This window comes from Schistocerca nitens, chromosome 10 (genome assembly GCF_023898315.1).
Source record: "Schistocerca nitens isolate TAMUIC-IGC-003100 chromosome 10, iqSchNite1.1, whole genome shotgun sequence".
NCBI classification, from domain to species: Eukaryota; Metazoa; Arthropoda; class Insecta; order Orthoptera; family Acrididae; genus Schistocerca; species Schistocerca nitens.
Window position 1 is genome coordinate 162,919,896 of NC_064623.1, and position 25,641 is coordinate 162,945,536.

Here is a 25,641-nt window from a genome sequence, read left to right on the forward strand (position 1 = left end):
TGGCAGAAGACGTCGTGGAAGACATCCGGACAACAAAAGGAAAATTACTGAAAGCATCGACCACAACCAACCATCGAGCATTCCAGAACGGACCAGCAAAATCGATGTGCAAGCGGTGCCAAGGGGAAGTGGCTTTCGGCCATGCAAAGAATTTCCGCGGCGGTGCGGATTGTTGTTCGGCACACGCCACGCAAGAGGAGCACATATTCGTAATCGCAGCATCGATTCCGAACCAAGTACAGTGCTGACGAGCAAGTTGTTTCGTGCGCACTATACCCCAATGTCCTTGGTGAAGAAGCTTTAAGACAGAGGACTGTAACGAACGTGGGACCACGACTCGGGATTGATCATTATCGGAACGCAACAACAAAACACCACGTCGTACAAAAAGTCTCTCCTTGTGAGCAAAAAAACGGCGAACCAAAGGATCCTCGATCCGTGACTTTGACAAGGGCCATTGCGTAGCAACAAAACGCAAAACAGTAGCAAGGACAGGGTCAGCAGCTGTGGCAGTAGCTACACGACGAAAATCAATCGGAAACGATGCGACGACGTCATCGGCTTCCGAATCAATGAACATGCAAGCAAGTTCGGAAGAATCGAATGCTTTATCCTCAGCAACAGGCAAACGGGACAACGCATCAGCGTTGCCGTGCTTAGCAGTGGACCGATACAAGATATCGTAGCGGTACTGCGAGAGAAAAAGCGACCAGCGAATGAATTTCTGCGCTGTACGTGGAGGTACAGGCTTGTTCGGATGAAAAAGCGATGTCAAAGGTTTGTGGTCGGTGATGATTGTAAAGTGACGACCATACAAGAATCGTGAAACTTTGTCACACCAAACACAAGAGCCAAAGCTTCCTTCTCTATTTGCGAATAATTTCTTTGCGCAGATGAGAGCAATTTTGACGCAAAGGCAATAGGGCGATCATGCGAACCATCTTTGTGCGCAAGCACAGCACCGATCCCGAAATCCGATGCATCGACCATCAACAAAAGGGGTTTTCGGGGATCGAATGGCGTAAGGCAAGTATTGGAAAGTAACGCCGATTTCAACTGGCGAAAGGCGCGTTCGCATTCCGTCGTCCAGACGAACGGAACACCTTTACGGCGTAAGCGATGAAGCGGAGCTGAAATGGAAGAAGCATTGCGCACAAATCGATGATAAGAATTTACCTTACCCAGCACACTCTGTAGCTGTTTTAAGTTCTGCGGTGACGGCAAGTCCTGAATGGCACGAAGGTGCTCTGGACTCGGATGTATACCTTGGGCGTTAAGGACATGGCCCAGGTACGGTAAGTCACGAGCAAAAAACACACATTTGTCCTTCCTCAAGCGAAGACCATTCTGACGCAAGACCTGAAATAAGGTCCGGAGATTCTGCAAATGTTCGGCTTCTGTCTTTCCTGAGATCACAATATCGTCCAGATAGTTCGCAGCAGTAGGGACCGACGCACAAATAGTTTGTAAATATTGCTGAAATAAAGCAGGGGCGGATGCACACCCGAATGGCAGTCTTTTGAAGCGATACAAGCCAAGATGCGTGTTTACCACGAAGACGCGCTGGGATTCTTCGTCCACAGGTATTTGCAAGTACGCATCTGCTAGGTCCAATTTTGAAAAATAGTTTCCCGGGCACAGTTTGTCAAAAAGATCTTCCGGGCGGGGCAAAGGAAAAGTAGCAGTCACAAGTTGTGGATTCACAGTTGCCTTGAAGTCCACGCAAAGTCTCAATTTTCCGGAAGGTTTTGGCAAAATTACTAAGGGTGAGGCCCAGAGAGAAGCCTGCACTCGTTCAATGACACCTTGAGATTCTAATTCGGCTAATGTTCGTGCGACCTCATCACGCAATGCGTGGGGAACATTGCGCGCTCTGAAAAATTTCGGTTGCGCGTTGTCTTTCAGTTCCAAATGCGCTTCATAGTTCTTAGCGCAACCAAGGCCCGGTGCAAAAATGTCTGCAAATTCTTCACAAAGACTAGAAACACTGGCGGAAGGCACAGTCTGATTCACTGATAGGACCTGATTTACAATAGACATATTAAATAATTGAAACAAATCTAAACCAAACAAGTTCACTGCACTAGAGGAACGAAGTACATAAAATGACACAAGTTTTGTCTGTCCCTTGTATGCTGCAAGAAGGCTGCACTGTCCTAACACAGGTATATGCTGTCCTGAGTAACTAGTTAACATTTGCGGCACGCAATGGCGGGGCGCCCAGTTGTTTGTACGTGTCGTGATTGAGCAATGAAACAGCAGCTCCGGTATCGAGCTGGAATGGGATCAGTTTTCCTGCAAAGTCTAAGTCCACAAAAAGTTTATTGTCTTGTTGACGACAAGAGCGACTGTCTCGTGCAATTTGAACTGATACAGGTCCAGAAGCACTTGCAACTTTACGGGATTTCCGGCGACGTCGACGCACTCGTTGGGTGGGACGAACACAGTCACTGTTAGCTAAAGTGTCACTGGACGGGTGGGAATGAACTACATGGATGTCCATGGGTGAAGGTCCACGAGCCTGATTGTCCTGGGTTCGATTCCGGCGCGAAGCAAAGGGCCTGGAATTTGTGTGATTGTCTGACCTAAGCTTTTTCTGGCAAACACTTTGTACATGTCCTTTCTTTTGACAGTAAAAGCAAATAGCTTGGCGTGACGGGCAATTGTCACGCGAATGTCTAGTTGCACACCGCGGGCAAGATTTCACTGCATTTGCTTGCTTACGCGGCGCACGTGGTTGCAAGCTAGGCGGCCGCTGTGAAGTCGGGCGCGAGGGCCGCGTAGCGTCCCGTGCAGCGGGCCGGGCGGGCCGGTTAACGTGACACACTGCTGGCGAAGTTTCAAATGATTCCTGAGCAAAGTCAAGTGTGTCTTGCCTGTCCAATATGTCTATCACTTGTTGCAGGGAGGGATTAACTAGCTTCAAAATCTGTTCCCTTATGCGAACATCAGAAACGTTCTGTGCAATTGCATCACGCACCATAGTATCTGAATATGGGAGGCCACATTCACAGGCAAACGCGCAGTCTCTAGTAAGTCCTTGCAAAGTTGCTACCCACTCCCTGTTAGTCTGACCGGCCGTACGTTTTGTACGAAAAAACGTATACCGTTTTGCAACAACATTAACTGTTTCTTTGAAATAGGCATCTAAAGCCGACAAAATTTCCTCGTAGTTCAGAGTTGCTACGTCGCGTCGGGGAAACAATTTCACTATCACCCGGTAGGTAGACACACCGACACAAGAAAGCAAAAACGGCTGCCGCTCGTTACCTTGAATTCCATATGCCGCCATGTGGAAGTGGAACTGGCTGGTCCACTCAGTCCAGCTTTCCTTCTCGGCCGCAAAGGGCCTAAATGGCGGTGCGACAGCGTTGTGTGGCTGCGGTAGCGAAGAAGCGGCTGCCGCCGCATCGGTTTGCAGCGCACGTTGACCCTGGACGAGCTGTCCAAGGGCTTCCAATAACGCCTGCGTCTGCTGATTCTGCAAGCGAAAAAATTCGGACAGTACATCTGGAGAATGCGGCGAAGCCATGACACAAGCAATTTAGAGCAAATAGAACACAAAGACTGCAACGTGGGCGCGGCACCACTCCTCGGCGCCAAAATATTGTTGTGTCGATTCCCTAAGGTCTCGACACAATGAGTGGCTAGGTGCACGCGAAACTAACGCAGACGGGCGTAAATTCTGAAACAGGAGACTGGATGAAAACTATAAAGAAAAGAAGAGAGATTTTAATATACTTAACTTTAATGTAGTCTTGTTCTTGTTGAAATACATCTCTTGCATAGTAGTAAGCAATTAGCAATGATACACATGGCGCCTTGCTAGGTAGTAGCGATGGACTAGCTGAAGGCTATTTAATCTGTCTCTCGGCAAATGAGAGGAAGACGTGATACGTCTTGTCGCAAGCTATGTCGTCCGTACAACTGGGGCGAGGTCATGTCCGTGTCTTGTGACCTGCCCTGTGGTGGCGCTACGTTTGCGAATACACAGTGGCGACACGCGGGTCCGACATGTACTACAGGACCGCGGCCGATTTAAGTTACCACCTAGCAAGTGTGGTGTCTAGCGGTGACACCACAGTCATCATTAGCGCCGGATGCCTGGTGTTTGTCTAACTGAGTTTTTATTTTGCTTTAAGAATGTGTTTGTATGCAAACTTCATAATTTTGTGCTACTCTGCTTTTTTGCGATTATATTTCTTTGGCACTTCGTTATTGACTCTATGGTCCTTCTTGTAACCGAAGGCCAAAATAAAGAAACAAATAAAAAAAAGTCTATGGTTCCTTAGCGTTGTAAAGTCGCGTGGTCTAAGGCGCCTTGACACGTTTCTCAAGGCTCCCCCCCCCCCCCTCTCCCCTCCGTCGAGGATTCGAGTCCTCCCTCGGGCATGGGTGTGTGTGTTGTCCTTAGCGTAAGTTAGTGTAAGTTAGATTAAGTAGCGTGTAAGCCTAGGGACCGATGACCTCCGCAGTTTGATCCCATGAGAACTTACCACAAATTTCCAATTTTCCGCTGTAAAAATTTAGGTTTGTAAATCAGTGCAGTCAATAGATATGGCCATTTATGTCACACTATGTGATAGTCCCAAACTCACTCATCAAAACCCTTGCGTATTTTCCTTTGCACTAGAAGGATGAACTTTGGCAAGAAGTAAGGTTTCACAGTACAAGTAAAAGAAAAAAAAAAGGCCGAAAATCATTAATTTGTAGTTATATCACACGGAACTTCTTCTTTCCATTTATCATATGTCTCTGTATATGTCCGTCTGTTAACACCCTCTTTTCTCGATAACGGAATAACGCATGACGTTGAAATTTATGTCACATGCTAAAGTATACGGCCCTTTTAAGCAATCTAAACAAACGATCATTTATGTCAAACATTATGGTTCAAATGGTTCAAATGGCTCTGAGCACTATGGGACTCAACTTCTGAGGTCATTAGTCCCCTAGAACTTAGAACTACTTAAACCTAACTAACCTAAGTACATCACACACATCCATGCCCGAGGCAGGATTCGAACCTGCGACCGTAGCGGTCTCGCGGTTCCAGACTGCAGCGCCTAGAACCGTACGGCCACTTCGGCCGGCCGTCAAACATTATGATACTCGCAAACTCACTCATTAAAACCTGTGTATCTCCGCCTGTTAAGACCTCTTCTTCTCAGGACTGGGTTGGCATCTCAAGTTGAGATTCATGTCACGTACTAAAGTCCCTTAGCGGTGTAAGAACTTGAAGCTTAATACACGGCCACATATGTTACATATTTTGATATCTCGTCATGACTGACGTCGATAACAGACAATAATAGTCGAAATTGTCGAGTCCAATCGATGCATTAGCTATATGATTAATTACGTTTGTACGGCACCTCCGGTTCGTGAGTCCTTCTCTCACTTATCTCGATCTTTTCCATTTGTAGATGTCGTTGTAGGGCGTCATTGCCGTGTGAGAAGGCAACTGCGGAAGCAGTAAGTTACTGGGGCCAGACGATATAAACAATTTTATACAGATAGACTTTATTACAAGACGATTCAGAAGGTGGTAGGAAATACAAATGCAATACTGGTAACAAGTAAGACCTTCAGATAACGGTCTGCAGTGCTAATAATAATTACCTAAAGTTAAGCAGTGGAAGGTAACATGTTGGCGTAGTCTTATCCCTTGAATGTACACTACTGGCCATTAAAATTCCTGTACCACGAAGATGACGTGCTACAGACGCGACATTTAACCGACAGGAAAAAGATACTGTGATATGTAAATGATTAGCTTTTCAGAGCATTCACACAAGGTTGGCGCCGGTGGCGACACCTACAACGTGCTGACATGAGGAAAGTTTCCAACCGATATGTCATACACAAACAGCAGTTGACCGGCGTTGCCTGGTGAAACGTTGTTGTGATGCCTCGTGTAAGGAGGAGAAATGCGTACCATCACGTTTCCGACTTTGATAAAGGTCGGATTGCAGCCTATCGTGATTGCGATTTATCGTATCGCGACATTGCTGCTTGCGTTGGTCGAGATCCAATGACTGTTCGCAGAATATGGAATCGGTGGGTTTAGGACGGTAATATGGAACTCCGTGCTGGATCCCAACGGCCTCGTATCACTAGCAGTCGAGATGACAGGCATATTATCCGCTTGGCTGTAACGGATCGTGCAGCCACGTCTCGATTCCTGAGTCAACAGATGAGGACGTTTGCAAGACAACAACCATCTGCACGAACAGTTTGACGACGTTTGCAATAGCATGGACTATCAGCTCGGAGACCTTGGCTGCGGTTACCCTTGACGCTGCATCACACACAGGAGCGTGTGCGATAGTGTACTCGACGACGAACCTGGGTGCACGAATGGATGAATCCAGGTTCTGTTTACAGCATCATGACGGTCGCATCCGTGTTTGGCGACATCGCGGAAGCGTGTATTCGTCATCGCCATACTGGCGTATCACCCGTCGTGATGGTAAGGGGTGCCATTGGTTACACGTCCCGGTCACCTCTTGTTTGCATTGACGGCACTTTGAACAGTGGACGTTACATTTCAGATGTGTTACGACCCGTGGCTCTACCCTTCATTCGATCCCTGCGAAGCCCTACATTTCAGCAGGATAATGCACGACCGCATGTTCCAGGTCCTGTACGGGCCTTTCTGCATACAGAAAATGTTCGACCTCTGCCCTGGCCAGCGCATTCTCCAGATCTCTCACCAATTGAAAACGTCTGGTCAATGGTGGCTGAGCAACTGGCTCGTCACAATACGCCAGTCATTACTCTTGATGAACTGTGGTATCGTGTTGAAGCTGCACGGGTAGCCATACCTGTACACGCCATCCAAGCTCTGTTTGTCTCAATGCCCAGGCGTATCAAGGCCGTTCTGGGTGCTGATTTCTCAGGATCTATACACCGAAATTGTGTGAAAATGTAATCACATGTCAGTTCTAGTATAATATATTTGTCCAATGAATACTCGTTTATCATCTGCATTTCTTCTTGGTGTAGCAATTTTATTGGTTAGTAGTGTAAATTTAAGTGGCAATTCAAAAAATGACAATACAGTTCGAAAAACGTATTAACCTTATAATACACAATTTAAAGAAATGATGTGAGACATCCAGCATATAAGAACAATTTTTACCAAATGACAAAACTAATTATAATTTTTCTGATTCGCAACTTTGATTTGAACTGTAAAGTACAAGGCACGAGAAATTACATGCAATAACAGATTAAAATGAAAAGCCTCCAACATTAGTTGGATGTACATTAGTTGGATGTGCTTGTTACCCGTAGTCCCTCAGAGTACGCATTTGCGTAATTTACAATTTATTCACAATTAGATAATTAATCAAAGTAATCACAATTGATCATAATGAAACTGAAATACAAAAACTTTAAAACAATGAAGACCGATTTGAATGGAAAAGTTTAGCAGTAAAATGCAAATCTGTAGTATTTAAAAAAATCATGACTAATAAAATTCGTGAAGCACTAGTAACAAAATTAGACATAGTGAGTGTGAAACACTTCGTAAGAATTCAATAAAAGAATTACTTGGCACTGGTCCACAATAGCTTCTAGTCAGTCAAGAAGTAAATCTTTAACGCTACAGTTTTAACGGCGAGCAAGTAGAAAATATTGCAAATGGGGACGCCTAAACCTTAAACCAAAAACAAACAGAACAGACGAACATGATCAATTAATAACACAAGTACCAACTTAACGAAAATGGATAAAATAAAATAAGCACTCACCAAGTTATAGTATTTTATTCAGCTGGCCAGCTAATGAACAGGTAATTACCAAATGTACCAAATATCCCAGTACCTTCAAGTACGTAAAATGGTTCGTGAACATGAATACGACTATTGGGCATAGACAGGATACGATATCATACATTTACAACCCACTGATGATAATGATTCTAATTACTGTGTGCAACATAATAAACGTCAATAATACACTTGCTACACCCACAAAATTCCGTGTCACATAACTCGAAGAGCCTATTACAAGAGTTGAAAACTAAATGAAGCATATTTTACCATTAACTTTCTCATAAACCGTCGATGAACCTGACAGAAGTCGTACCAATTGTTCTGTCATCATCATCATCATCATCATGTCAGTTCAATCATTAAATGATGTGGCCTCTTCGAGTCGTGGATTCAGGTAGGCTTTCAGCAGTCTTCTCCAAGTGGGACGGTCTTTGGCAGTTCTCTGCCAGGTGTTACCAGCGATCTTCTTGATGTCTTTGTCCCACCTGTCTGCTGGTCTTCCTCTAGACCTCCGGTGCTATCTCGGACTCCACTCCTGTTCTAGCTTCGTCCATCTGTTGTCTTTTCTTCTTTAGACGCGGCCAGCCCACTGCCATTTCAAGGAACCTACTGTCTCTAAGATGTCCTTAACCTTCGTCACAGACTGGATGTCATCTGCCCTTTCCCTATCCTTTCTTGTATAGCCCAGCATTGATCTCTCCATGGCTCTCTGTGCTGTCCTAAGTTTCCCTTTTGTAAATGAGTTCAGTGTCCACGTTTCGCAGCCATTCGTCATCACAGGAAGAATGCATTGATCAAATACCGCTTTCTTCAGATTTACTGGCGTTTTTGATCTGAATACTGTTGAATTCTTCCTTCCCAAATGCTTGCCAGCCAAGCTTGATGCGTCGATAGATTTCTGGCCTTATGTCTCCCTTCATATTTATAAACTGGCCAAAGTAGACATATTCACTGACCTCTTCTAATAGACTGTCCTTGACTTTCACATCTCCAGCTGGGACCCATTTGTTGGAAATTACTTTTGTTTTGGAAAGGTTCATGTTCAAGCCAACCAGCCGACATTTCGATGCAAGATCTGTAACTAAGTTTTGGAGCTCTGCGAAGTCTTTGGCCAGTAATGCAATATCATCAGCAAATCTCAAGTTGGTAATCCGTATCCCATTAATTCTAATTCCCTTACCTTCCCAGCTCAGCTTTGACGTAGCCATTTCCAATACAGCAGAGAACAGTTTTGGGGAGATAGGATCGCCTTGCTTGACACCCCTCATGATGCGGAATTCTTGAGTTGATTCGCCGATGTTAACATAAGCTGAAGAATTCTCGTAGGTTGATGTTAACTGTTCTGTAGAAACATTAAATGGAATAAGATAAACAATCAGGAAGGGGAAGTCTACCTTCTACGCTGAAATGCGCGAGCACCAACTTGACGACGCGTCTTCTAAGAAATGACACCTGCGCTCTAGTTACATCTGACGGACATTACAGCCGAAACATGAGCGACACATAAACAGCGCAAGTACCGTAGTGGCAGGGCAGTTGGAATAGGAAATGACAGGCGCCCACTAGGGCATTAAGGCGGACATTAAACAACAGAACAACACACTATGAAAGAGAAAGACATGTGCTACACACCGAACAAGGGACCTACCGCAAGGTGTAACGGTAGCGGGCATGGCATACTTTACATCTACATCTACATTTACATCTATACTCCGCAAGCCACCTGACGGTGTGTGGCGGAGGGTACCTTGAGTACCTCTATCGGTTCTCCCTTCTATTACAGTCTCGTATTGTTCGTGGAAAGAAGGATTGTCGGTATGCTTCTGTGTCGGCTCTAATCTCTCTGATTTTATCCTCATGGTCTCTTCGCGAGATATACGTAGGAGGTAACAATATACTGCTTGACTCCTCCGTGAAGGCATGTTCTCGAAACTTCAGCAATAGCCCGTACCGAGCTACTGAGCGTCTCTCCTGCAGAGTCTTTCACTGGAGTTTATCTATCATCTCCGTAACGCTTTCTCGATTACTAAATGATCCTGTAACGAAGCGCGTTGCTTTCCGTTGGATCTTCTCTATCTCTTCTATCAACCCTATCTGGTACGGATCACACACTGCTGAGCAGTATTCAAGCGTACTGTAACCTACTTCCTTTGTTTTCGGATTGCATTTCCTTAGGATTCTCCCAATGAATCTCAGGCTGGCATCTGCTTTACCGACGATCAACTTTATATGATCATTCCATTTTAAATCACTCCTAATGCGTACTCCCAGATAATTTATGGAATTAACTGCTTCCAGTTGCTGACCTGCTACATTGTAGCTAAATGATAAATGATCTTTCTTTCTATGTTTTCGCAGCACATTACACTCGTCTACATTGAGATTCAATTCCTATTCCCTACACCATGCGTCAATTCGCTGCAGTTCCTCCTGCATTTCAGTACAATTTTCCATTGTTACAACCTCTCGATATACCACAGCATCATCCGCAAAAAGCCTCAGTGAACTTCCGATGTCATCCACAAGGTCATTTATGTATATTGTGAATAGCAACGGTCCTACGACACTCCCCTATGGCACACCTGAAATCATTCTTACTTCGGAAGACTTCTCTCCATTGAGAATGACATGCTACTTTCTGTTATTTAGGAACTCTTCAATCCAATCACACAATTGGTCTGATAGTCCATATGCTCTTACTTTGTTCATTTAAACGACTGTGGCGAACTGTATCGAACGCCTTGCGAAAGTCAAGAAACACGGCATCTACCTGGGAACCCGTGTCTATGGCCCTCTGACTTTCGTGGACGAATAACGCCAGCTGGGTTTCACACGATCGTCTTTTTCGAAACCCATGCTGATTCCTACAGAGCAGATTTCTAGTCTCCAGAAAAGTCATTATACTCGAACATCATACGTGTTCCTAAATTCACAACTGATAGACGTTAGAGATATAGGTCTTTAGTTCTGCACATCTGTTAGACGTCCCTTCTTGAAAACGGGGATGACCTGTGCCCTTTTCCAATCCTTTGGAACGCTACGCTCTTCTAGAGACCTACGGTACACCGCTGCAAGAAAGGGGGCAAGTTCCTTCCCGTACTCTGTGTAGAATCGAACTGGTATCCCATCAGGTCCAGCGGCCTTTCCTCTTTTGAGCGATTTTAATTGTTTCTCTATCCCTCTGTCATCTATTTCAATATCTACCATTTTGTCATCTGTGCGACGATCTAGAGAAGGAACTACAGTGCAGTCTTCCTCTTTACAGCAGTTTTAAACAAAACGGCTATAAGTTGCCACCGGATGGGCACATCACACAAATGAGCACCAAAAAGCATCAGACGTCATAAAATTCATGATAGATGAATACTCGGTGCACTTGACCTGACATATAACCTGTTTCCGGACACATGTCCACATAACATCTTTTCTTTTTTTGTTCAAATGGTTCAAATGGCTCTGAGCACTATGGGACTCAACTTTTGAGGTCATTAGTCCCCTAGAACTTATAACTAGTTAAACCTAACTAACCTAAGGACATCACACACATCCATGCCCGAGGCAGGACTCGAACCTGCGACCGTAGCGGTCGCGCGGTTCCAGACTGAAGCGCCTAGAACCGCTCGGCCACAATGGCCGGCTCCAACAGACATTCATCACCTGTATGATGAAATGAGTCAGTGAAAGTGTGTGCCGGACGGTGACTCGAATCCGGACTTACCGCTTTGGCTATCCGTGCACTACTCAAAGCCAAACCCGAGCCCTCATACGTCTTTTTGCGTGCGTTACAGCTTGCACACATCCACATTAAGTAATTCCCTTGCGGTGGGTGGACGTTCTAATCGAAAGTCGCTGCCCAATACCAGTGGATGAAAACGATGTAGCAGTGCGTTTGATATTAATAAGTACAGTGCAGGGTTCCTTCCAACATCCATGCATGCATGCCCGAAGTAACACTACATCGTAATTCTTAACACCACAGCCACTGCAGTGTCATAATACACTGTGTGATCAAAAGTATCCGTACACCTGGCTGAAAATTACTTACTAGTTCGTCACATCAGGAGACACAAACCTAGCGTTCTGTGGATCAGAATGTGGAATGTTAGATCCCTTAATGGTGTAAGAAAGGATAGGTTGAAGTTAGATGTGGTGGGAATTAGCCAAGTTCAGTGGCAGGAGGAACATGAATAGTGGTTAGGTGAATACAGGGTTATAAATACAAAATCAAATAGGGGTAATGCAAGAGTAGGTTTAATAATAAGAAAATAGGAATGGAGCTAAGCTACTATGAACAGCATGGTGAACGTACTACTCTTGCCGAGATAAAAACAACACCATCACTCCCTACAGCAGTAAAGGGTTTATACGCCAACTAGCTTCTTAGGTGATGAAGACATCGAAGAAATGCATGAGAAAAGAAATCATTCAGAAGAAGGGAGACGAAAACTGAACTGTGATGGAGGACTGGAATTCCATAGTAGGAAAATGAAGAGAAGGAAAAATAGTAGGTGAATACGGACTGGGTGAAAGGAAAGAAAAAGGCAGCCGCCTGGTAGAATTTTGCACAGAGTATAATATAACTGGAATAAATGATGACTAACTGAAACCCTCAGCTGCCGACAGGTGTTGTTGATATACCTCGATGTGGACAGCTGAAAATGTGTGGCCCGACCGGGACTCGAACCCAGGATCTCCTGCTTACATGGCAGACGCTCTGTCCATCTGAACCACCGAGGACACAGATGAATAGCGCGACTGCAGGGACTTATCCCTTGCAGGCTCCCCGAGAGACTCACATTCCCAACTGTCCACAATTCTACCTATGTAATGCACCTTATCATTTATTCCAGGGAAAAAGCTGCACGGTCATCTACAGTAGCTGTTCTTTCGACAACAGTTACTGTCTTCATATATATACATAATATAACTATCGCAAACACTTGGTTTAAGAATCAAGGAAGAAGGTTGTAGAGGTGGAAGAGGCCTGGAGACACCAGAAAGTTTCAGATTGATTATATAATGGTAAGACAGAGATTTCGGAATCAGACAGTAAATTGCAAGACATTTCCAGGGGAAGATGTGGGCTCGCCACAGTTTATTGGATATGCATTGTAGATTAAAGCTGAAGAAACTGCAAAAAGGTAGGAAATTAAGGAGGTGTGATTTGTATAAGTTGAAAGATGCAGAGGTTGTTGAGAACTTCATAAGGAGCATTATGCAACGGTTGAGTAGATCAGAGGAAACGGATACAATAGAAGACAAATGGGTAGTCTTAAGAGATGAAGTAGTGAATGCAGCGGAGGGTTAAAAAGCTACAAAGACCACGCGTAGTGGAAGAGATTGATAGGAAGCGCCAAATGAACAATCAGAAACGGCTAGAAGACGAATGTAAGGATTTAGAAACATGTTTCAGTAGGGGAGAGATAGATACCGCCCACAGGAAAATTAAAGAGGCCTTTGGAGAAAAGAGAATCAGCTGTAGGAAGATGAAGAGCTCAGATGGAATACGTCCTATCCAACGAAGGGAAAGCTGAAAGGTGAAGAAGGACTATACAAGGGAGATAGCAACACTATAGAAAGGGAAGAGGACGTAGACGATGATGAGATGGAAGATACGGTACTGCGAGAAGAATTTGACAAAGCAATGAAAGACCTAAGTCAAAAGAAGGTCCTTGGAGTAGACGACATTCCGTGAGAACTACTAATAGCCTTGTAAGAGCCAACCATGACAAAATTATTCTATCTGGCGCCCAAAATGTATGAAACGGGCGAAATACCTTCAGACTTAAAAAATGTAATGATTTCAATTCTAAGGACAGCACGCATTGATAGGGGTGAAAATTAACGAATTAACAGTTTAATATAACTCTTGGTTGCAAAATACTAACATGAATTCTTTACAGAAGAATGGAAAACTTGGTCGAAGCTCACCTCGGCGGCGATCAGTTTTAATTCGGGCAAAATGTATGAACATGCTAGGCAATACTGGTTTCTACAACTTCTCTTACAATATAGGTTAAGCATTCGTAGACTTAGAGAAAGATGTTGACAATGTTGAATTGAATACTCTCTATGAAATCATGAAGGTAGCAGGGCTAAAAAGCATAGAAAGGTTATTTACAACTTGTATAGAAACCGAGTGGGTGTTATAGTCGATGGGCATGAAAGAGAAACAGTAGTTGAGAAGGGATTGAACCAGTTTTGTAGCCTATCCCCGATGTTATTCAATCTGTACATATTAAATGAGGTATTCCTGAGGGAATTAGATTAGGAAATAAAGCACAGTAGTAGGTGAGTTTTGCCATTCGGGCAGCAAAATTAGATGATATAAAATGTAGGCTGGCAATGGCAAGAAGAGCGTTTCTGAAGACGAGAAGTTTGTTAACATTGAATATACACTCCTGGAAATTGAAATAAGAACACCGTGAATTCATTGTCCCAGGAAGGGGAAACTTTATTGACACATTCCTGGGGTCAGATACATCACATGATCACACTGACAGAACCACAGGCACATAGACACAGGCAACAGAGCATGCACAATTTCGGCACTAGTACAGTGTATATCCACCTTTCGCAGCAATGCAGGCTACTATTCTCCCATGGAGACGATCGTAGAGATGCTGGATGTAGTCCTGCGGAACGGCTTGACATGCCATTTCCACCTGGCGCCTCAGTTGGACCAGCGTTCGTGCTGGACGTGCAGACCGCGTGAGACGACGCTTCATCCAGTCCCAAACATGCTCAATGGGGGACAGATCCGGAGATCTTGCTGGCCAGGGTAGTTGACTTACACCTTCTAGAGCACGTTGGGTGGCACGGGATACATGCGGACGTGCATTGTCCTGTTGGAACAGCAAGTTCCCTTGCCGGTCTAGGAATGGTAGAACGATGGGTTCGATGACGGTTTGGATGTACCGTGCACTATTCAGTGTCCCCTCGACGATCACCAGTGGTGTACGGCCAGTGTAGGAGATCGCTCCCCACACCATGATGCCGGGTGTTGGCCCTGTGTGCCTCGGTCGTATGCAGTCCTGATTGTGGCGCTCACCTGCACGGCGCCAAACACGCATACGACCATCATTGGCACCAAGGCAGAAGCGACTCTCATCGCTGAAGACGACACGTCTCCATTCGTCCCTCCATTCACGCCTGTCGCGACAACACTGGAGGCGGGCTGCACGATGTTGGGGCGTGAGCGGAAGACGGCCTAACGGTGTGCGGGACCGTAGCCCAGCTTCGTGGAGACGGTTGCGAATGGTCCTCGCCGATACCCCAGGAGCAACAGTGTCCCTAATTTGCTGGGAAGTGGCGGTGCGGTCCCCTACGGCACTGCGTAGGTTCGTACGGTCTTGGCGTGCATCCGTGCGTCGCTGCGGTCCGGTCCCAGGTCGACGGGCACGTGCACCTTCCGCCGACCACTGGCACAACATCGATGTACCGTGGAGACCTCACGCCCCACGTGTTGAGCAATTCGGCGGTACGTCCACCCGGCCTCCCGCATGCCCACTATACGCCCTCGCAGAAAGTCCGTCAACTGCACATACGGTTCACGTCCACGCTGTCGCGGCATGCTACCAGACTGCGATGGAGCTCCGTATGCCACGGCAAACTGGCTGACACTGACGGCGGCGGTGCACAAATGCTGCGCAGCTAGCGCCATTCGACGGCCAACACCGCGGTTCCTGGTGTGTCCTGTGCCGTGCGTGTGATCATTGCTTGTACAGCCCTCTCGCAGTGTCCGGAGCAAGTATGGTGGGTCTGACACACCGGTGTCAATGTGTTCTTTTTTCCATTTCCAGGAGTGTAGATTTAAGTGTTAGAAAGTCTATCCTGAAGGTATTTTTCTGGAGTGTAGCCATGAATGGGAGTGAAAGATTTTGAAACGTAGTACTTCAGAAGAATGCTAAAGATTAGATCACATGACTAATAACGAAGTACGAAATAGAATTGGTGAGAAAAGGAATTTGTGGCATAACCTAAGAAGGGATCGGTTCATAGAACACGTTCTGAGACATCAAGGGATCACGAATTTAGTATTGGAGGGAAGTGTGGGGGGGTAAAAATCGTAGAGGGAGACCAAGAGATGAATACAGTAAGCAAATTCAGAAGGGTGTAGACTGCAGTAGGTACTGGGAGATGAAGAAGCTTGCACAGGATAGAGTAGCATGGAGAACTGCATCAAACCAGTCTCAGGACTGAAGACAACAACAACAACATACACTGAGATGACAAGTGTCATGGGATATCACCCAGTATCGTGTGGAAAGTCTCTTTGCCCGGCACAGTGCAGCAGCTCCACGTGACATGGACTCACCAAGTCGCTGGAAGTCCCGAGCAGAAATACTGAGCCATGCTGCGTCTATAGCCGTCCATAATCACAAAAGTGTTCCTGTTGCAGGGTTTTGTGCACGAACTTTATATTATCACATAAATGTTCGATGGAATTGATGTCGGGTTATCTGGTATGACCGCTCAATGTCATTCAATATGATCACGACGACACCCCTCGATCGACGTTAACACTCGTGGTGTCACTCGCCTTCATACATGGCAGTGGACGTTTGAAAATTCGTGACGCTAGCTCAATGGTCGTCAGTTGATTTAAATGTTATTTCCGGCTGACTCTTAATTCAATTACTGCCACGGGGGTGAGAAGAAAGAACACATCCTGGTGATACCAGCATTATGCGTATTTAGATGTTCGATTAATCTGAATGGTTTGCAATGCTCCAGCGATTCTATTCGAAGTCTACGCTGATGTACCGACAAGGACCATTTTCGCAGGTAAACATGCAAGTACGTAATGGATGTTTAGTTTCTCAATATAGTTCGTCACACTCACACATTATACATCCGCTGTAAGAACAATTTCATGCCTTTACATTTTTGCTGTCCCGTAGTATTGGTTGGCTAAATATTATGACGATACGTTGTATATAGCTTCCACAGATATTGTTGATCACGTAGTCAAGACTACGTAATGAAGCCAAAATCGTGGATAACATTGAAATGTAGTTTGTTTATTAACACGTTTCTTTTCACTAACTAAATATGAAGTATGAATCGGGATTGGAGGTGATGATCCTATTCTTCTTTTCAGTATTAGAATGGTCGATATCTTGAACTCCGCTGAACTGGAGGGGAAGAGGCCCAGAGGAAGACCAAGAGATAAATGGGTGAAGGGAGTGAAGGAATGTGTGATGAGAAGAGGAGAGAACTGGACGAAGGTGGAAGAGGGGGAATGGTGGAAAGACAGAACACGATGGAGAGGCTTGTGTTCCCGACAGATCCAGCCAGTGGCTGAAAACTGTCCAAGATGATGATGATGATGATATCTTGTTCTGAATAATGCGTGTCATATAATGTCCAAATATCGACACCACCCAGGCTCTCAATTCGGCACTTAAATGTCTATTCTTCGCTCTCGAAATGTTCGATGTGATTGTCTTTCACACCACGCAGAGTTAAATTTAACGGTGTATGCACTGTTTTTAGTATTTTAGGTCCCAGCTAATGGCTGGTTCAAATGGCTCTGAGCACAATGGGACTTAACATCTATGGTCATCAGTCCCCTAGAACTTAGAACTACTTCAACCTAACTAACCTAAGGACATCACACAACACCCAGTCATCACGAGGCAGAGAAAATCCCTGACCCCGCCGGGAATCGAACCCGGGAACCCGGGCGTGGGAGGTCCCCGTTAATTAATAGCTCGTAGTTAATAAGCGAACTATTTCTATGCTGGCGCGTTGTTTGTATCAGTTACCCCCGCAACCGTCCAAGGATAAGATTCTCTTAATGTTCCGCTGACACGCGTTTCACAGTTTTAAAAAATGCAGTATTACGTAAACTATAGCTTTCCGTTGCGTGCAACTTTCGTGGGTTGCACAACCATAATAGTTTCCCCAAGAGTATTTTTCCTAGCTAACACAGAGGTCGAATTATGTTGTCGGAATCATTTTCACTCCATCCGACAATAAACGTCTCTGATCACTTCGTCACACGTAATGTATTTCGAATTTCACAGTCGCGTACCACTTTTTCATCGACTAGCCCGATCGCGATAACTGAAGGTAGACAGCTCAATAATGTGTTACATGTTCTTTTATGTGTATTAAAAAACAAACGCTCCGCTATATCTTTCTGTCCCGCTTGGTCTTTGCTACTTTGCTTTTTATTACTTTTCATTATATTGCTTCTTACAAGGGAACCTCCCCATCGCACCCCCCTCAGATTTAGTTATAAGTTGGCACAGTGGATAGGCCTTGAAGAACTGAACACAGATCAATCGAGAAAATAGGAAGAAGTTGTGTGGAACTATGGAAAAAATTAGTAAAATATACAAACGTAGTAGTCCATGTGCAAGATAGGCAACGTGAGCGAGTACGGAGAAAACGGAACGATTTGTGGAGAAAAAAGTCACGGATCCTTCACCAAGACAATGCCCCAGCTCACAGTGCGTTGTCAGTGAAGACGTTTTTGGCAAAACACAACATTCTCATCTTAGATCATCCACCCTACTCACCTGATTTGGCCCCCTGTGACTTTTTTCTTTTCCCTAAAGTCAAGTCAGCTTTGAAAGGAACTATATTTGAGACTGTTGAAGCAGTAAAAGAAAAAGCGACGGAAGTAATGTATGGACTTACCGAAAATAATCTGCAGCATTGCTATGAACAGTGGAAAATTCGTATGGAGCGGTGTAGAGACCGGGGAGGATAGTACATTGAAGGAGATAACATGAAATTGTAAATAATTGTAAATAAATGTTTTTTTCCAGCATCAGTCCGGTTTTTTTCTAGCCGCACCTCGTAAACACAGCCCACACCTTTACCTAGGTTCCACCAGCTTGCGCAGTATGACAACTTGGGTACATGGCTTAGTGAGACCTGCGCCACACGCGATCCCTACAGTCAGCTCTTGCCAACTGAAATCGGTCCTCAAGACCAGGTCACGGTTTCCCAGTCGTGTAGGGACCAACCGATGTGGTCACGAGGTCAGGAGGGGCGCTGCAGTCGATGTCGTGCTGTTAGCAAAGGTCGTGTGCTGCCACAGCCCACTAACGCAGTGTCCTAACCGATGCGTTCGTCGTACGTCATACACTGATTACTGCTGTAATCTCAGGCATTGTCTGTTAGCACTGACAGCTCTATGCAAACACCGCTGCTCTCGGTCGTTGAGTGACGGCTGTCGACCACTGCGTTACCGGTGGTGAGAGTCATCGCCTGAAATCCAGTATTCTCGGCACACTCTTGATTCTGTGGCTCTCGGAATAATGAATTCCTTAACTATTTCCGAAATGGAATGTCCGATACGTCCAGCTCCAATCACTATTCCGCGTTCAAACTCTGTTAATTCCATTTTCACAAGAGTCGCCTGGGTACAAATGACAGCTCCGCCCACGCAATGCCCTTTTTGTACCTTGTGTATGCGATGCTACCGTCATCTATACAGGGTGCGTCAAAAAAATGTATACACACTTTGAACTGTCATTGACAATTTATTTCCCGTTCTAGAAGGTTAAATATCTGTGAGAAAGTAATGTTATGTTTCTTCAACAGGTGGCAGCAGTGGCAAGGAAGTAACTGCAACATGGCGGACGTGCGTTTGAGCTTTGAAGCGCAGAATCTGATAATTAAGTGGTACTGTAAGTTTGACAATGTACCTACGGTTCGAAGACAGTGGAGAAATGAGTATGCTACAGAACCACCTTCAAGGTTAACAATTACACGTCTACGAGACAAATTCTAAATTCGTGGAACAGTGTGTGATGTGCATAAAGGTCGATCAGGGCGACCTCGTACAGCTGCAAGTGATGATTCCACAACTGCGGTCTGTGAACTGTTTCAGCGTTCGCCTCAAAAATCTTCAAGGCAAGCGGCACGTGAGAGTAATGTAAGTGCTAGTAGGGTGCTACGCATTTTGAAGAAAGGCAAGTTTCGTGTGTACATCCCAAGCCTGGTGCAACAGCTAAGTGACGACGATCCAGATCGAAGGTTAGAATTTTGTGAATGGGTTCAGGAGATGGTGAGACGTGAACCAGGATTTATGGGTAGCATAATTTGCTCGGATGAAGCCCAATTCAAACTCAATGGAACTATCAATAGGCACAATTGTGTATACTAGGCTGAAGATAATCCTCACATTACAGTTGAAAAGGCTGTGAATTTGCCTGGTGTAAATGTGTGGTGTGGTTTGTCTGCAAGGGGACACATTCGGCCTTCCCGCTTTGAAGGTACTGTTACTGGAGAAACGTACCTAACAATGCTTGCTGACTCCATATTCCCTGCCATTCGTGCATTATACGGTAATGATGAATTTTATTTCCAACAAGATGGCGCCCCGCCGCACTATCATAGGGACGTACGAGCATATCTTGATCACAATGCCCAGGCCAGTGGATAGGACGCAGGGGACCAATCGAGTTTCCTGCACGCTCTCCAGACCTCACGCCGCTGGATTTCTTCTTATGGGGCACAGTAAAAGATGACGTGTACAAACGTAAACCACGTAACCTGGACACACTTTGGAATGAGATTCAGGCGACGTGCGCAGAAATCTCATCGGACACTTTGGTACGATGTACAGAATCAGTGGTGACTCGTACTCAGAAATGTATTGATGCTGAAGGCCACCAGTTTGAACATTAATCACATTTCCAAAGTACATTTATTTTTCCAATTGGACTTTAAGCTTTCCATTTCCAGAAATTTAACATTGTAGTACGGGAAATAAATTTTCTACGACGCTTCAAAGTGTGTATACATTTTTTTGACCCACCCTGTATATGTACATACCGCTATCTCATCTCAGTGTAAATCGCCTTCAACAAAGGATCTTACTAGATCACAGTGATCCATATTATTCATCGAGTCATCCTTCCATCTATCCGTGTATCTATTCATTGACCTACACACCCATCCATTCATCAGTACATGTATCCATGCACCTGTTGTTGTGTTGTGTCTCTCATTCCAGGGATTGGTTTGCTGCAGTTTTCGTCTCTAGTCTGTCCTGTGCAAGCGTCTTTATCTCTGCGTAAATACTGCTGCTTATATCCATTTCAACCTGCAAGCCTTGGTCTCCCTCCACACTCCTTGAGGCAACAGGATGTGTTAGGACAACCAGTCTCTTCTTATACTTGAACCATAAATCTGAGTTTTCCCGCATTCAGTTCGGTACTTCCTCATTAGTTGTCTGATCTAGCTACGTAATTTTTCAGCACTTTCCATTGCACCACATATCTGAAGCTTCAACTCCCTTCTTACCTGATTTCTTTAGCGTTCACATTTCACTTCCATGCCGCATTATGCTTGAGAAAACAATACTTCATCCTTTCTTATAGTCGTACATCTACCTGCTCACCTACACATCTGTTTATTCATACATTCGTTAATAGTATATTGCTTAAAAGCGACATTGGATGCAGCAGTCAAGTTTGAACTTAGGTAATACCACTGTCCTGTCTTTACAAATGTTTTTTGTTGATTCCTTATAGCTTATTCAAATCGACATAAAATGTACTGACAAAATTATTGATATCAAGCGTAAACGAAAATGCAGATATAGATCCAATTATCCATATACACCTTTTCATTCATACATGTATCAACACATCCACCCCATCCTCCCCAACTGACCCATCCATTCTTCCACCTACTATCCTGTACACCCATTCATCCATTCACCCACCCATTCATCAGTTCATCCATTTGTCTCTCTATCCACCCAGCTATCTACCCACCTGTCCATCAAACCATATAATCATCCATCCATTCATCAAACATATGTACATACATCTGCCTACCCCATCCATCCCTCCATTATCCATCCATACATCCATCCATTCATCCATCTGTCTGTATGTCCAACTATCTGCCACCTCCCCCATCCATCCAATACCAATCCATCTGTCTAGCAATCTGTCTGTGTCCAACCTTTCCATCCAACAGCTTACCTATTTTGTGTGTCCATCCATCCATTCCTTCTCCCAAGTATCCATCCATCCATCCTGTCAACCATTCATCTATCCATCCATCCAGCTAGCGAGACATGCATCGAGCACACAGAGTATGACCATTATGAAAAGCTGTATCAACAAATCTATATCACATGTCATCTCGCCATTAAGTTAACCTTACTGACAAAATATACCGACATAACGAAGTCTCCATGCCCGGTAGCAAACTTTTCATTTTATCACGCCTTTAGATGCTAATCTTAAAGCCCATCAATGCCACCAGAAGTCAGACCTGATTCTCCGTGAGATACCCCGACCTCATGTGTTCGCATGGCTGCTCACAGAATGCCTTCCGCCTTCCCAGTAATATGTGCATGATGTCGGGCGCCACTAAACCTGACCTTGCCGTCGCTGCTATGGCCATGTAAGCGACTATAGCTAGCTGTTAGCCTTGCAGAGCGATGCGTATCTGCCTGAGAACCGTACCGGTACTATATCATTGTCTAAAAGAGGTGTTGTCGTGCCCTACGGCAGGGGAGTTGCCCTTGGAAGATAATTGCGAGCTTTTTCCGGTGTTGTACTCCATAAAATAACCGGCTGAAGAGTGAATTTGCATAGTGCGGCCCTAGAAGGCATCTAGATTATAATACAGTGAGGAAGGACACTACCGTTTAACAGTTTTGCTCAAATGTCTGCCAGACACTTTGCACCGTGCTCTACCGCTGACAGGTTGCTGGTAAGCCTTGGGTAGTTGCGAGGCTGTTACCGCGCCAGTGGAAAGGTCGAAAGAGATGCGTCATCACGTCTGCCGCACGTCGGCGAGGTTCCCAGCTTACTCTTCTCCACAAGGCAACGTCACATCCATACAGGCAAATAGCAATTAGTCCATGCTCGACCTCAAAAGTAAAAGCCATCGCGAAGTTGATGGTATCTCAAGTTATTGTTGTTAGAATCTTCTGTAAGAGGATAGGTTTGGTGGCACTCGCCATGCCTGTGTAATCTGTGCCAACGTCATCACATCTGCATAATGTGCTTGCTGTAGGAAAACATTGGTCTGTTTCAAAATTTTTGTATCCCCCAGTCTTACATCCACCACTAAGTTGACGAATAGCTGATGCATCCAGATGTGTCGTTGCAACCGAACCGTTCTACATCTACATCTACATTTATACTCCGCAAGCCACCCAACGGTATGTGGCGAAGGGCACTTTACGTGCCACTGTCATTACCTCCCTTTCCTGTTCCAGTCGCGTATGGTTCGCGGGAAGAACGACTGCCGGAAAGCCTCCCTGCGCGCTCGAATCTCTCTAATTTGACATTCGAGATCTCCTCGGGAGGTATAAGTAGAGGGAAGCAATATATTCGATACCTCATCCAGAAACGCACCCTCTCGAACCCTGGACAGCAAGCTACACCGCGATGCAGAGCGCCTCTCTTGCAGAGTCTGCCACTTGAGTTTGCTAAACATCTCCGTAACGCTATCACGCTTACCAAATAACCGTGTGCTCTTCTTTGGATCTTCTATATCTCCTCCGTCAACCCGACCTGGTGCGGATACCACAGTGCCGGCGGTAGTGGCCGAGCGGTTCTAGACGCTACATTCTGGAACTGCGCGACCGCTACGGTCGCAGGTTTGAATCCTGCCTCGGGCATGGTTGTATGTGATGTCCTTAGGTTAGCTAGGTTTAAGTAGTTCTAAGTTCTAGAAGACTGATGACCTCAGAAGTTAAGTCCCATAGTGTTCAGAGCCATTTTTGATCCCACACTGATGAGCAATACTCAAGTATAGGTCGACCGAGTGTTTCGTAAGCCACCTCCTTTGTTGATGGACTACATTTTCTAAGGACTCTCCCAATGAATCTCAACCTGGTACCCGCCTTACCAACAATTAATTTTATATGATCATTCCACTTCAAATCGTTCCGCACGCAAACTCTTTCAGTCAAACTGTTTCATAATCAGTTTTTTCCCCAAAAAGATACAATGCCTCCTAATTACTTGCACTATGTACCCACCTGATCTACAGCATTCCTATCTCGGACCATATTTCAAAATCTTCTATTCTCTTGTTGTCTGAACTGTTAATCAACCACTTTTCATGTTTTATTCCTGTATAAGGTTACACTCAAGTAGCGCCTTCATGATGGACTTCCTAACATTTAAATTTATACAGTTGTTCACAAATCTCTCTCTTTCAGAAATACTTTTTCTGCTGTTGTGTCTGCATTTTAAAACATCTCTATTTCGGCCAATTTCCTGCCCAAACAACAACGTTGATCTTCTGCTTTCTGTGTCCCATTTCCTATTCTAATTCCCTCAGCATTGCCTGATGTGATCCGACTCTATCTCGAGTAAATTATTGAAATCCTGTTCTTGACATGTGTGCAGCCGCATATACATTTACATGTATAGCTTTCACACTCCACCTTTTTTTTGTGCGCCACTATCACCTCTTCCCGCTTTTCCTGTTCCAGCCACGAACGGAGGTCGGGATCAAAGATTGTTTTTAAGAGTAGATATGTAGTTAAGCCGGTTAGGTCACATGAACAAGTCATACAGCAGGAGAAGAAACATTTTATAAAGTACGCATTTCGTAATTGTTTTCATCTTCATAAATCTAAAATAAAAATATAATAAACAAATTGGTATACAAAAGTACATTATAATAAAGTTTTAGATAGTAATAGCTAATGAACATCAAACTGCAAACGCAATCCATTCCTACATATCCAAGTGCAAAGGTAGCAAACGGACACGAAGGTTATCAGTTGTGTGCGGGACACGAGATGAGATATTACTAAGCGAGTTTCCATGAATCCGGCATAGGAGGACAAAATTACCACTAGGTGGCAACAGGGTAAACAAGGTGGCGCCGTGTCATACATACTATGATAATAAATTACATAGTGTGACAAAATTAAAAGTGGTACACCAGAGCACAGAGAAGTAGCACAATGCAATGAGTTGCTTTAATAACATAATGTGGGAGATGTTATGAAATGTTACAAATAGATTACGTGATCCAAGAACGTGGTGCTAGGTCACTGACCAGTTATTGTAAGAATGGAATAATTTACTGTCAGAGCCGGCCAAGGTTGCCGAGCGGTTCTAGGCGCTACAGTCTGGAACCGCGCGACCGCTACGGTCGCAGGCTCGAATCCTGCCTCGGGCATGGATGTGTGTGATGTCTTTAGGTTAGTTACGTTTAAGTAGTTCTAAGTTCTAGGGGACTGATGACCTTAGCAGTTGAGTCCCATAGTGCTCAAAGCCATCTGAACCATTTTTTATTGTCAGACGATATGAATCCAACATTAACAATTAGCTGTTTTTACACCAGAGTGCAAAGTAGCACAAAATCATTGAAATAGAACTGACATTTGCAAAACAATAGTCTCTGTAATGTGTAAGTAACATAGCAAAATGTTAATAGTATAGGTTTAAAATATTGTACTATAGATTTAAAATACAGAGGCAAGAAGTAAATAGCCAATTAAGCAGTACGTGGGTGATGGAAACGAAGGGGTTGGGGAGGGGGGGCGGGGGCGGATCGAAACTATCTAATTTTATCTTCGTAGTCATACTGCGGGCGCTGTTGGCCAGCGGGGTGCACACAGTCATTGTGAGACAAACTGAGGAGCTACTTGACTGAGAAAAAGCGGCTCCGGTCTCGTAAACTGACATACGGCCGGGAGAGCAGTGTGCTGACCACACGCTCCTCCATATCTGCATCCAGTGACGTCTGCGGGTGAGGATGACACGGCGGCCGGTCGGTACCGTTGGGCCTTTCAAGGCCTGTTCGGACGGAGTTTACTTGAGTTTTAGTCACATCGCGGGATGTACATAAGAGGAAACGATGTATTGGTTGAATCTTCTGGGAAGGTACGCTCTCGGAACTT